The sequence below is a fragment of the Apus apus genome, chromosome 1 (genome assembly GCF_020740795.1).
Source record: "Apus apus isolate bApuApu2 chromosome 1, bApuApu2.pri.cur, whole genome shotgun sequence".
Lineage (NCBI taxonomy): Eukaryota > Metazoa > Chordata > Aves > Apodiformes > Apodidae > Apus > Apus apus.
The window spans coordinates 87,301,672-87,315,841 of record NC_067282.1 but is presented as its reverse complement, the minus strand read 5'-3'; positions in this window follow the sequence as shown (position 1 = coordinate 87,315,841).

Below are 14,170 nucleotides of genomic sequence, written 5' to 3'. Positions count from 1 at the left end.
CAATTTGAAAGCAAGGCAGAGAGTGAAGAATGGTTGTGGGAGGCAGAACTGACATAAGGCTGCAGAGATGGCTAAGAGAATGATCCCATCAGGATTTCTGAAGCATGACTGATATTGTCACACAGGTTTTGGACACTGGCGGTGTTTGCGTTCTGATTCAAAACTCTCAAGGTAGTGAATTTGCGTAGTGGTATCTAGGGATTGTAGTGGTGGTGGTTGTTTTAACGTAAGGTCATTTCTTTATCTAGACATAAAATGTTTGCAGCCTAGTAATGTGAACTCATAATTTTTTTGATGCTTCAACATGGCAGTATGGTGCTAGTTTCAGAGGAGTGTTACAGAAGCAATCAAAATAAACACAAGTGTCAGCCTCATCTTGGTAACAGTTGGGAGAGAAACAGAAGAAATGGTGTTTTAATTATTAGCAGTGAGACTGGTGATTAAGAATGGCTCGATGGAGAAATTTAACAAAAGAAGCCACAGCTTAGTGACTCTACATGATAGATGCTGACCCCATTTTTGGCAACTAAGAGCCATAAACATCACCCTTGATATAGCAGACCCAGCATCTGGTAAGCTGTCTTACAACTTTTAAGAATTAATGCACAGAGGATTGAAAAACTACTGTACATCAGCATGCAGTTTTCTGTCTAAATGCAAATGTTACATCCTCTAACCAGCCCATAAATATATTTTAGAACTAAAAAAAGAAAATAAAAGTTCTTTCATAGTTTATGTGGTGGTGGCAGAGTCCAAATATTTCCTTGTTTGTGATGTTATATGTTCTTTGTTTAAAAAAATCTCTGTATATACATTAGATGTTCACCATTGTCTCCATCAGTCAAAATATCATTCTTTATTCGGACGAATAAACAAAGCTTCAGATTTATTAATATAATGTTATCAATGTGGTGCTGAAAAGGGCATCATGTCCCTGGTTGGAAACATGATAACTTCAGGGAATTTGTGACCGTTGTTGCTTTGTCACTCTAAGGACATTGATTTTTTTTATTTATGTAAATCTACAGCACAAGGTTTGTGGCTCATTGATTCAAGTAGTGAGAGCTTATACAGAAACAACTAAATGCCACACCGTAGATGAATTTAAGCTATTGGGCATACTTAAATAAGCAGTGGGCAATCTCAAGACTGTTTGCTACAAGCAGTCTTAATGTTGTAAATCTTCATCTGAGAAGAAAATTTTGTGAAAATCCAAAATTCTGTGCAGCAAGTCTTATGTTTACTGATACAGCTTTGGCATTCTTAAATAGAAACATCTGGAGACATAGGTAGCAGTATTATTTCTGTGGCACTATCAGCAAATATTAAATGAAAACCCATGACTGCAGTCTATTCTTTTGAAAATGTCAGTACTTCTGAACGTCCCCTTTATCTTTCCCTCTCTCTCCACCCCCAACTCCCGCGCCCCAGATTTAGGAGAACCTGAGGACAGACAGTGTGAAAATATAAAATGCATAGCTGCTCTGTGCAGTGAAGAGATTACTGCTACTGCTAAGGATTTGTTCTTCCTGTTTGCTACTTTAAGAGAAAAAAAAAAAAAAAAAAAGGAAGCAAAAGCATGCAGAATATTTTCCCATGTAATAATTACTTCAGAAATGCTTCGAGTAATTAGTGTTTCAAAGCTTGCATTTCAGTTTAAAGAATGAACTAAAGCCTTAATAAAATGCAGTCAAAAGTCCTGAGCAGTTGCACACTGTAAAGCAGGAAATCTCCTCCACACAATAGAGATTAAGTGCTCCCTGTGCATACTGTATTCTGCTCAGCCCTCTGTGTTCGGAGCTGGGACCGTGGCAGTCGTTATCTCTAGCAGGTTTCTTGGTGATTTTCAAGCCCTGCACTACCTACCCAAGTGGCAGTGACACCAGCTTTCACTGAAGCCTTATTACTCTTAAAAGAGCAATTTGGTTGGTTGCACGGCTATTAGGATCAGACAGTCAGGCTTAAAGCTGTCAGTACAACTGCTTCTCATCTTTTTTCACAATCCTGACATCTTTTCTCTTTTCTGCTGGACACAAGCATTACTGTTTTTATCATTTTCAATCAAGCTCACGCTGCAAGCTGAGGAATATATTCCCACAGAAACCAAAGTGAGGAGCAGAAATTATTTTATAGCTACTGTAGTAGCAGCGGTGCTGGCTGCATGTTGTGTGGGAGAAACCGGATCAGTGAGAAATGTGGCTTTCCTCAGGGCTACATCATTGAGATATTACTTCAACATCTCAGCAGAGCAAAGCTACTCCTTGCTCTGATTTTTCAACGATTAATCACTCCTCCATAAGCAAACAGAAGGTGGGGAAGAGGATGTAAAAGAATTTATTTTTTAAAAAAATAACTTGTGGAAATGTTATCATCAGTGAAACGGGGGAAAATCACTATGCTTGAACTTCTTTTCATTTTGATGTTGCTCTTCTCTGGACCAACCCTCAGCAAGCTTAGCAGGACCAAAGGCAAACACTGGAAGGGGGGTAAGTGGAAAAAGTTTTATAATGGATCTTTGGGTAAGATTTTAAAAAGCTGTTGTAAGGGTGATCTAAGGAGACTACCTACGCTGTTTTGAGTTACCTTGTGGTCTTGCAATAGGATGCTGAAAAGAGAGCAAAGAGTTTAATTTATTTTCATGTTAGTTCTCTTGACTGACTCTGTTAGGCATATATTTCTTGCAGAAACTTTGCATTTTGTTAGCAGAAGGCCTCTATACAAATAAGTGTGTGCTGTTTAGACGCTTTTTCTGGGCTGTGAGAATTCAGATTGTTCCTTTCATTATGGAGACTCTGGGACAGATGCTTGTGGCTTTATTGCAGGAGTTGTTGCCCCCATGATAGGGGGTTATAGTGCTGGAAAATAGGAGGAGGGAAGAAGAGAGAGAGAAAGCGAGCAAGCAGCCTGTTTTTAGTGCAGAATTGTTTGCCTATATGGTAGAAATGAATAGACAGACATTCTTTTAGAGTATATGAATGTTGTGAAATGCACTGCCAGCAGCACTAATTGGCTGACTGGCTATGTCAGTGTTGATGTGTTAATAAAGATAAATTGCATTAACTTTATTGAAAAAAATGCTGTGCTGAGAAAACACTTAAGATTTTTGAAGGCAGCAATCCATTTTCCTCTTCTGTTAAAAACTGCTGAGAAGATTTACCCTATATGTGCTGTGAACAGTTCACTAATTGTGCCTTTTCATAAAGTTCACTTTGTTTTGCTTCCTTCCTTGTATGACATTTGTTTATGGAAAACACAGGTTATTGAGGTCTCATAGTCAAATAGCTCAGTGAGCATAAATGGTATCATAAATATTTGGACTGAGGGACTGTGGATTGTAAATAGATTGATATTTTCTCCCTGGTTGTTTCGTGGTGTTACTGATTGGAGGCACCCCAAGATTTTTTTTTTTTTTTTTTTTTTTCCTTACAAGTGTTGCCACAGCATGATGTGTTTATCACAGCTTTAATAGCACTTCCAGTTTTCCTCTGCTGTCAGTATTGGGATCTGAGGTTAAAGAGTAGCATCAACATTAAAAAAGAAGTTTTAATAATTTATCACAACATCTCAGCAGGAGACTCCTCCCTCCTCCCTCTGTATTTCCTTTTGTTGCTTTTAAAGATATTACAAATCTTCTGCCTACAGTACCTTTAAGGGAAAAGTTGCAGCACACAACCTGGACTCTTAATGCAACACAGGAGATCTGAAAATTATTTCCTGGTCCTCTAAATCACATTATCACATGTATCTCACCGTGCTGCTGGGTATCCTCCTTGCAAATTACAAGCTGTTTACTCTGGGCAGCAAGACCTCTTCTCTGAGGCACGTGAGTTAGGAATATATGTCACTGTCAAGTTCCTGGAATTTAAAAAATGCTGTTAACTCGTTTCCCTTACTCCCATTTTCAATTAAATCCAGTACATGAGGGGTGTATTGCTTTTAGTCTCTTACCTGCTCTCTGACAGATGCAAGGAGCTCTACTGAAGAATTTTTATCATGGGTAGAAGATGATCCCTGAATCTGACTGCGGAAAATAGTACCTTTATATGGGATTTTGCTTTTTGTAGAAGTGTTCTTTGCAGATGAAACAAAACATGAGGAAGTTATCTTTTTCAAGGAGACTAAGGAGCAATTTGTCTTGTTTACTCACAGTTCTTGAATTAGCCAGAAACTAGGCATACCTCCTGTACAGTAGTTTTTTCATACATAGCTGTTATTGTGAGAGTTGTATGATTTGAAGATAATGCATTCTTTCCAGTGCAAGTTTCAAGTTCAGGATGTGTCAGAATCTGTGTGTTGTAGTATCATGTAGTCTTTCTGACCTCCAGAACATATTATATGCACTTCTTTTTCCATTAAATATTAAGGATCAGCTTTTGCTTAATATATCAATTATTTGAATTCTGTTAGTGTGCAAATGGAATTTGTAGTGTTGCTGGGTGAAATTTCCACATGCAGACTTCTCTGGAGCACACTGGAAAACCCATCCCAAAATGGAAACAGAGAGGTTATTACTTTTTTAAAGAGGTTCAGAAGAATCAGGCACCTGCATATCAACTTCCAGCTGTATTGTTCAGAGGGGAAAGCTGATGCTGGATGCATGCATCTGGAAATGGAATGTATGAATCATAGTAGTGCTATACTGAAGTCAGTTTCCATGGTAGTCAGCCATAGCTGGTTCAGACCATCCTCTAAAGTTTTCCTGCACCACATTTTGTTTCAAGAGTGCTGTGAAGTATAAACATCCTTGAAAAGTGCTGTTCTTCCCTGTCTGCATAGGCCCTGATCGTGATCAGTCCAAGTACAGGCTAATGAATCTTCTGCTATAATTAAACAGACAAACAAACAACTTTTTCAGTGAAGTTACAGGCTCTGATAAATAATTTTATGTGGTCTTGATGTGTAACTTCTCTGCATTATTCATGAGAAGAACAACTCTGTTCACCTCTACTTTTCTCCTTGGAATTTAAAAAAAAAAAAAAAAAGAAAAAAGACCACCCACATACAACTAAAATAAATGGCATTATGGGTAGAAATCACTTCCTGATTTAGTTGCAATGTCAGGTGTCAGGGAGAGAAATGAGTCTCATACGTGGGCCTGGAGAAATGTTAAGATACCATTTTCTTTTCCAGATGTTTTTAAGTCTGCACTCCAGAAAACCTTTCAGAATAATTCATTGGAATGCAGGCTCTAAATGTGCCTTAAACCAGGATTTATAAACTAATGATCAAGATAAACTGGAGTATAAAAGCAGACTCTGAAAGTACGAATCAACTGGATTTTCTTTTTCCCCTTGAGCCAAAATAACACACCACAGTACAAGTTTTTAAGAAGGATTTGTAATATGGAGAACAAAAACTGGGAAAAGAAGATTAAGTACTCTTTTGAATTTACCTTAAATTGGAAAGCAGATTTCAAGCATTGCTAATGCCTATCCCCTCCTGAATTTGTTTCCACGGTGGTTTTACTCCATCACACATTATGGGGACAGGGAGGAAATAAGTTTGCGTGTATCCATCCATACATACTTGGACGTCCTTTGTGTCTATTCAGCAGAGAATTTGGAGACTGGGAAGAAAGCTGTCCATTCATGTCATGCTTGGGAGCCTTCCCAACAACTTTGCTCATATAAATATTGTGGTAATAGTAGTGCCTGGCCAAGGAAAATTGTGGTGTGAGACCAGGGGATACAGTTGTACAGGCTATGTCCTTACATGTTGCTGCTGGGATCTCAGCTTTGTTGAGGAGCTGGCAGGGCCAAGATAGTGCCTGTATACCAAAGCCCCAATGTGTGATGGCTAGGTGTTCCTTCAGTGGGCAAACAGCAACATGATGATTGTTTTCTGGTAGACATCAGTGTGTTTTACAGCTCTGTGTGAAGGCTGTGTGAGAGAAAGGGTTCAGAGGAGAAGCATTAGGACAATCACTGTGCTTGGTGGATATTAATCCTTTACTCATCTTGGAAACAACTCACATGTTCAGTCTGGGATATAGCTATACCCTTCCAGGCCACCAGGCACTTTTGAAGAGCTGACCCTTTATGTAGTAGTTTCTGTAACAGGACCAGGTCCATCTGACAGGCCAGCACCCACCCTGGCTGAAAGGCTGCAGGCTGAGCTGCTGTGGGATGTTCCTCAGGGGTGAGACAAACCTTGGCAAGGAAGGGATTCTGCATGTGATTCAGGATGCCTAGGTGTAGGAGCAATCCACTGACACTGGACTGACAGCACCACACAAGGGAAGAAAAGGCCTCCAGGGTTAGGGAGAGGAGTCAAAGATGAAAAGACTTCAGAGGGAAGGGACCAGACCTGGGGCTGGGAAAGGCAAATTAAGTATGCCTTTTTCCCAAGGACTTGGTTGCTCAGGTCTCCCTTGTGCTTCACGAGAAGAATTTCCAATTTCAGAACTAAAAGTGTGATTTGATTTACTTACGATCAAATTGGAGAAATAAAAATAAAATGCAGCCACAGTGCAACACCCTGCAGAACTAGATGAGGACAGTGCCTGTCCTTTCTGTCTGCATGGAAGTGAAGCAATAATCTCTTTAATGACTAAATCAAAGTTTATTATGCAAGTGATCCAGCCTTATATTTCAGTTCCAATTTCATCTCTATGGCAGTTTAATCATTTTTATGGCATAAGATACCAGCATGAGAAATCTTAAGTGTCACTGGCTAGGTGTTACTGGTACGGGTGATGCAAAACTGTGTGCCTAGATTCCTTCAGCATCCCTGCAGATTGATCAACCCATGTATTATTTAGGTTGCATGTAACCCATCAACACTGGTTTAAATGTTTTTAAAAGCATAATTCAAAGATTAGCTCAGAAGATTAAATTTCAATAAACATTCTTCAATACAGAAAGAAACTACCTCTCAGACCTTCCAAATTTGGAGGTAAAGTATTAGATTATTAGAGTAATGGCTACAGTGTTAGAGTTGAAGGTGTGTTACTGAACTGCTTCTAGGTGCCTGGTAGCCCTGAATACTCAGATGTCTCAGGTAGACGGACATTTGCATGCAGAACCACAACCCTGCCGTGCATACACAGAGTTTGGTGAAAGCAGAGCCTTGAGATATTCTGCATTTGTAGTGAATAGCCTCTGCACAGTCATGAAGTCCCACACATCAAGGTCACTGTGAATTGTTACAGACATTTAGATTTCTTCTTGGCAGCCACTCAACAATACTATTCACTTCCCTCATGGGGAAACTCACAAAGCTATTTTCACCAGGAGGAGCTTGTTTTCATTTGTCTCATGGCTGTGGGGTGGTGAGGATAAAAGGATGGAGGCTGGGACCTTTGAAGTAGGGGAAATAGAGAGAAGGCATTTACAGGGATCTGGGAAGCTTGGGCTTCAGTGCGAGTTATCATGAGGCACACAGAGTCTGGTTGGATGTGATGAGGTGGAGCCTTTGACTTGGTGTTTGAGTTGTAACACTAGGAAAGCACACTTACTTGTGCTGGTATGGGTTTACTGCGTTGTTATGTGATTTTGGGGGTAGCATTTAATGTAGTTTACCATTTATCTAATCTAGGTAATTTATTTCATGGAATTTCAAGGATAAACTGAAGGAATTATTTTTTAATACATTATCTTGTGATATGATTAACATTATCTTAACTTAGACATTAAGTATGCTGCTATGCACTTGTACATTGTACATTACAAAATGCTCATCAGAAGTTTCAAACTCAGATTCCTGAAAATATTTCCCTGCATTTCATACAAGCAACCTGATTTTGAGTAGTTCTGAAAATTCAAAATTCTGGTAACTTCAGAGGAAGGTAAATGTATTTGAGGAGGTGGCTTGTGCATGTATAAGGATCTAAAAGCCTAATTTGAGAAACTGAGGACTGTAAGTGTGGATCTGCAGTTTTCATCTGACCGCAATTATAGAAAAGTGTGTGACTATGGGGAGCATGTGACTTCATGTACTGGAGATGTTCTAACAGTTTTGCTTTGAATATACTTAAAAGGAAAAAATATATTTATTTGTATACTGAGTGACTGTGAAATTAACTGGGTTTTATTCAGTCTTGTTTCCTTTAAAGTCTAGATTTATCCCCTATCCCACAAAAACAACCAAATTTTTGCACCTTCTTTTATACCACCTTCTTCCGAGTGAAATCTGAATTCAAAATGATTCTGCTGATGTGTGAAGCTTCCTGTAGATATTTTCTTAAAGCATATGGCCTTTGCTTGTCTATTTTCTATCTCTTTGAAGACAGCTGAAATACCATATAACAGTCTGGTAACCTGTATTCAGACTTACACAGGCAGAGATGGCAAAGATGAAGGCAATGGAAAACAAGTTTTTGTGAGTTTTCTTCCTAGCTAGAAATCTGGGAGGGGGTTATGTTGGGGTTATTCCAATCATGAGGGAGCAAATGTGGAGAAGATGTAACATCTACAAAAGAACAGACCAGTGTTGGCATAAAACTGAACAGTAACAAATAAACGTATGCTGGAAACTGGAAGTGTGTTTCCAGCCATCAAGAGGGCACTGTCATCCTTTGGCATATGAAGTCTGCCTGAACAAGGTTTCCACAGACTCCTTTAATCTCTTCTAGTCCTGGCTGCCAGCACTCCCTCCACTGATGCTAGTGCTTTTGCACAGCTGCTGGCACCCGTATTCAGGGAGCTGATCCAGGTAGCAATTATCCATATAAAAGAGAGGATAACATTCATATAAATGATGGGACCCCTTAATTCTCACATTCTCAGATCATGGGGGAACCTGGTACACAAGAAAGCTGTGGCCACAAGGGAAAAGAAGAGGTTGCAATCCTGGCTCCATTTAGACTGGTTTAAGATGATACATAACTTCAGCCTGCAGCTCTGGTTTATCCAGAAGAAAAAGAAAAAAAGATTTAATAAGGTGGTGCCTTACATAGAATCCTATGTCCACATCCTGTAATTGGAGCCTTGCATGAAATGTTTGCTATCATATTAAAAAGTATGTTGATCAAATAGTTATAAAAGAGAAGGAATATTTAAATACTGTTCACCCACACATATGCATACACATCCCTGTCCTTTGGTTATTTGCATTTATTTTTTTCTTAAAACAGGGTTTGGAGCCACCATAAAGCATCATTGGCATTAGAAAACTAGCAAGCACAAGCACTCTTACAAATAAAATGAACTCCTGTAAATCCTGCTCTGACAGGGGTGGTTGGACTAGATGATCTTTCGAGGTCGCTTCCAACTCCTAAGATTGTGTGATTCTGTGAAATCGCCTTTTAGGTGTTGAAAGAGCACAGATCAGAGACTCAGAATTATGAACAAGTTTGAACACATACCAGAGTGTCTGAGAAAAAGTTGTTTTGGCTTTCCCTTTCTAGCAATTTTGACAGACAATGATGTTCATCAGTTAAACACTATTGATTTTTTACTTCAAAGAATGATCTAAAGAGTACTTCAGAGTACATTACTTCTTTCAAGAGCCATCACTAAATGCCTCCAGAAAACTTCTTTGTTTATTACTTTCAAAATTGAGGGGAGTTATATTATTTTTTTACATATTATTTCATTTGGTATATGATACTTGATTTGCCAGCAAAGGAAAGCTTTTGATGTTTTAGAGATGCTGTTCAGTAATAACAGCACCTCCAATAGAAATTACTTTTTCAGTCGTATATATCTGAATCACAAAATCTTGTTCTCAGTTAAATTGTGGCATGTTAGATCTCATTCTAGCACTGATTTCATCCTACTGTTTTGAAACATCATCCTTCTGTGCTAGCTGAATAGTAAAACAAATTCATGTTTGCGTATCTGTATTGCACAGAAAATTGAACTGCAGTAATTCAGAAACATCACAAACTTTTTCTCTTTTCTAAGGTTCTCTCAAAACCTGTATTTTTCATTGTCGTGTTTCCTTGCATAAGGAAACTTAAATGAAGTAATGGAAAAAACAAGAGGGAGACAACATTTAGTTTTGTTTGTGGAGACGCTGATCACTCACCAGAAGCTGCAAGAGGTGAGGGTTCTCAGCTTTGTCAGAAATCAAGAGTTTTGATAGGAGTAAGTGTGTAGCTCCACTTTCCTCTGTGCTCCTATGGCCTCTGAATAGCAACTGTCTTTGCAGCCTCCCCATTTCCTTTCAGGTGTGGGCATGCATGCAGTTTCTGTGCTGGCCTAATTTGTGATGAAACTGTATGGACAAAATTCCTGCTGTGATTTGAAGCACCAGCTTGGCTACAGTGGTGCTGAGGAGCAGCAAACTCTTCACTGTCTTTCCCATGCAGGATGATGGGGAAAAACAAATTACAATGCTCATGTTAGCATGTCATGTGTTTTTTTGTTAATGATTAACTTTCTACTAGCTAGGTTTTCTGTGTACTTTGAAAGTCTATTTGGTCAGTTTTGATTTTAGAGAGAGAATATCACAGGTTTACCACACCGCCGAAGGTTTCTGCCTCTGGCTCAGTAACTTAACCAACTCTACGTGTGTTATACTGGCAGTGGAAAACAGACAAAAGGGATCCTTAGCTTTGTAAACAGGAATAAATGAGCAAATGGTTTGCTCCCTGCATACTGCCCTATTGAGAGAAGAAATGGAAGAGTGAGTAATACTTGATACAGAAAAATCGGAGAAAATGAGGAAAATCCACTAAATTATTTTGAAATCTGGAATAAATGTTTTTTCAGAGAGGTTGAAGGAATTTAGTTTGCTGAATTATGGATGATTTGAAAGACAGCTTTCATGCAATTTAAGTGTGTCGATAAATTTCTTCTCCCATCAAGGGAAAAGCATCCTTAAAACTATTACAGAAAGGTATTACAGATGGATGAGTGAAAGCCCATGTCAGAAACATCCAAATACAGACAATAAAGAAGTTTTAGATCGAGTATTTCAAAAAGCATTTTTCAGTTGTATTTTAAAATCTTACTGACCTGCCACAATTTTGCATGCCATTGTTATACTTTGTGCTTACTTTAGGAAACCAGAGATACTGTCCTGAATTTCTTTTATACCTTGAAAAGCTGCATGGAGAGCGGGTTCTTCAGTCATTGCATTCAGTGTTTCATCTGGGAAGTGGTTGGTATGCCAAATCTACCACTTCTGATTTAAAAATTAGCATGGTATACAGAAGCCTTTAGGGAATGCCCTTGCTTAGCTATCTTCTGCAAATTTAAGAGTGTGTCTTATTTTTTGTACTTGCCTGAGCAGTACTGCTCTGTTGTGCCATGTATTGGGATGTGCCTGGTACATACTAATAATCTTGTACTTGGTACAGGCAGGAGTAACTTCACTGGAATTGATGCAGTTTATGTCACTTCAAGTGAGAGGAGAATCTACTTTTCAATCTTAGCTGTATTATCATCTATTTGATAATCAATCATGGCAGTTCTCAGCAGGTAATGCTTGCCTAATAAGAAATCTAGGCAGCTGGGGAAAGACTGATCTGAAGATGGGAGAACAGAAAAGTCCTGAGGCTGATGAAGACAGAGGACAGATTGTTACATTGATGCAGTTCCCACTGCTGTACAATAGTTCCCACTTGTTAAGGTGGCTTCACACTGCTAGTGATTCTGATAAAGCTTGAGAATTTGCCTACCATTCTTATTTGCTACCCACCATCCTGTGATAGGTCTAAATGAGTTATTGTTATCCTTCCATTTGATTATCCGTGAACTTGGTATGAGTTCATACACTAGGACAGAACATGTTTTAATTAACTACTGTCTCTTCTGGTGTCAAGGATTGCTTAATTCAATAGTTTTCAGTTTATGCAGAGAGTAATTTCAAAGATATGATAAAACTTACTCATACAAGTTTACTAGAAAAAAACATGAATGCATACTTAAAATAATTTAAAGTTACATAGCATAGTGAAGGTTAAAGAGTTCATTAAAATCTGGAAAACAGTTTTTTCATTTTCAATTTTTATTTTCTCTACTGCTAGATTCTTTGGTTTCTGCTTTCAAAAAGTGACAGTGTTGAAATATGAGTAATGTTCTTGCTGTTGGTAGTCACTGTGGAAAAAAATGAAAAATTACTGTTCTTTGCAGAAGTTTTATTACCTTTTTTTTTTAAGTTGGAACTTAAGTTGGAAACTACTTCAACTTCTGAACACTGAAGAACAGGAAACCTCCCTTAATTTATTTCTTGATGCTGTTGAATTGTGTATTTTAAAGGAAAAATGTCTTTAAAAGAGGATGGTTGTGGGAGTTGAAGAACAGAGTTGCAGTAGAGTTAGAAAGGTAACTTCTCTAAAGTTGCTGGTGGTGCCTCTTGGCACAGTGTGTGAAGACAGAGACGCTCTCAGCATATCAGGGCAAAGACAACTTTTTGTACTCTGAGAAAAAAAGTTGTGATAGTATTTATATAGAACTTTATTTTAACCAATTTGTGGTTTAGGTGGGTCTCTACTTCCAATTTTTTTAAAATTAATTTCTTAATGGATAGATTTTATTATTGTGAGGAGGAGAAATCCTGTTTAACATGGTATTGTGTTACTCTTTCTACAGTAGCCTGGCATAGGTTGTATTTCAAAATCCAGATTAACAGAATCTCACTCCTTGAACTGTCTTAAGAGCCTGTTTTGCATTGCAGCTCCGGGGCACCAGTGACTGTCATTTTTAAATCTGCATCTTGGCTGTGCTTTCTCTCATCCTCTTTCATCTTCATGTTCAGTGCATAGTTTCTTCGATTTGTGATTTGTCTTCTCATTTTTAAAAGACCTACAAATGGTTATCTAGAGAGGATATTTATCAGAGTTTTCTTAGTCTTTTTTTTTTTTTTTTCCGATCAGCTTTAATAGTTTTTCACTGTATTTAAATAGAAAAATGTTACTATTAAGTAATTTTACCATGAAGAAATGTTACCTTGAATTATTCCTATAGACATAGATACAATATCGCAGACCACAAGGAACACATAGACACATTTTTGTTCCTGGCAACATGCTTTTTAAAATTTACATTCTCTGGAAAATATAGTTTAGCATCTAGACTAATTTAATTTCTGGTGCCTTTTGATGGTATATCATTGCTCTTTAATAAGAAAGGAATACAGTTACTGGTTAGAGGTTCCATACCATTGAAATGGCAAAAGATGCTTTGCCTTTAAATATCTTGTGGTGCTTATAGCTTGGTTATAACTTGATTATAACTTCATAAACTTACTTAAAGCCTAGCTTAACAAAAACTATGTTACAAAAGCTTGCATGTGCTCTGAAAAACTACTGAAAAACAGCTCATGTAGAGAAAGTGAGCTGTGTTGAGAACACAGGGTAATATAATGTATTATGCATGCAAATTTACTTTATCTGTATTGGTCTTTTCAATTCCCTTTCCAAACAATGAACATGGTAATTTCATTTTACAGATAATATAGTTTGAGGCCCTAAATCAGTTTAGCAGTACAGATTTTTGATTCATGGCAAGGGCAGTTGCTAGCTCTAAATGTATCTGTTCAAATCTCTTCAGCAGAAATACAACAATAACTGATAGGTTTCATGGCACATATGTTGTCTTTGTGTATTGGGAAAGATCACATGATGATCTGTATGACCCATCAATCATCAGAAAAGCTGTAGATAGTCACCACAGGGCAAAATTTTGCTATGCGTTTAGAAAGAAGAATAATTTGAAGAATATTTCACTGACATTGTGGCCATTCTTCCACTGATGTTGTGAGTACGAGTTATGTTCTTCTATTATCTTTATATTATTTTTTATGTGGGCATGTACATGTATATAATGTTATGTTGAGTTCCAATTTTGCATTATGATATAAACAATGGCTGAAAGCAAAAAGGTTCCTATGCACATTCCTTATTTATTCCTCTGTTCCCCTGTGCATTTAAGTTGTGCATAGACTGATGACCAACTTGAAGATTGTTCCTTTCTGCTGCTTGGTCTGCAGCAATCCACATGACTGCTAGTAAGCAGCTTGCCATCCTTTAGTAAATTATCCTGTTAGTTTTCAAAAACCCTGTAGATATAGGCTTTTATGACAGTGTTAAAGGTGCAGCAAGAACTGTCAGTTAACTTGCTCAAAATGCAAAGGAGATACGATTTGTATTGATTGCTATAGACTTTTCTCTTCTCTAATGGGATTTATATTTTTTCTATGAGCTTGTATTGAAAAAAGTGAAAACAAATAATGGCCAGACAGAGCTAAGGCCTTCTAAGTTAAAAAATAACTCAAAACTTTA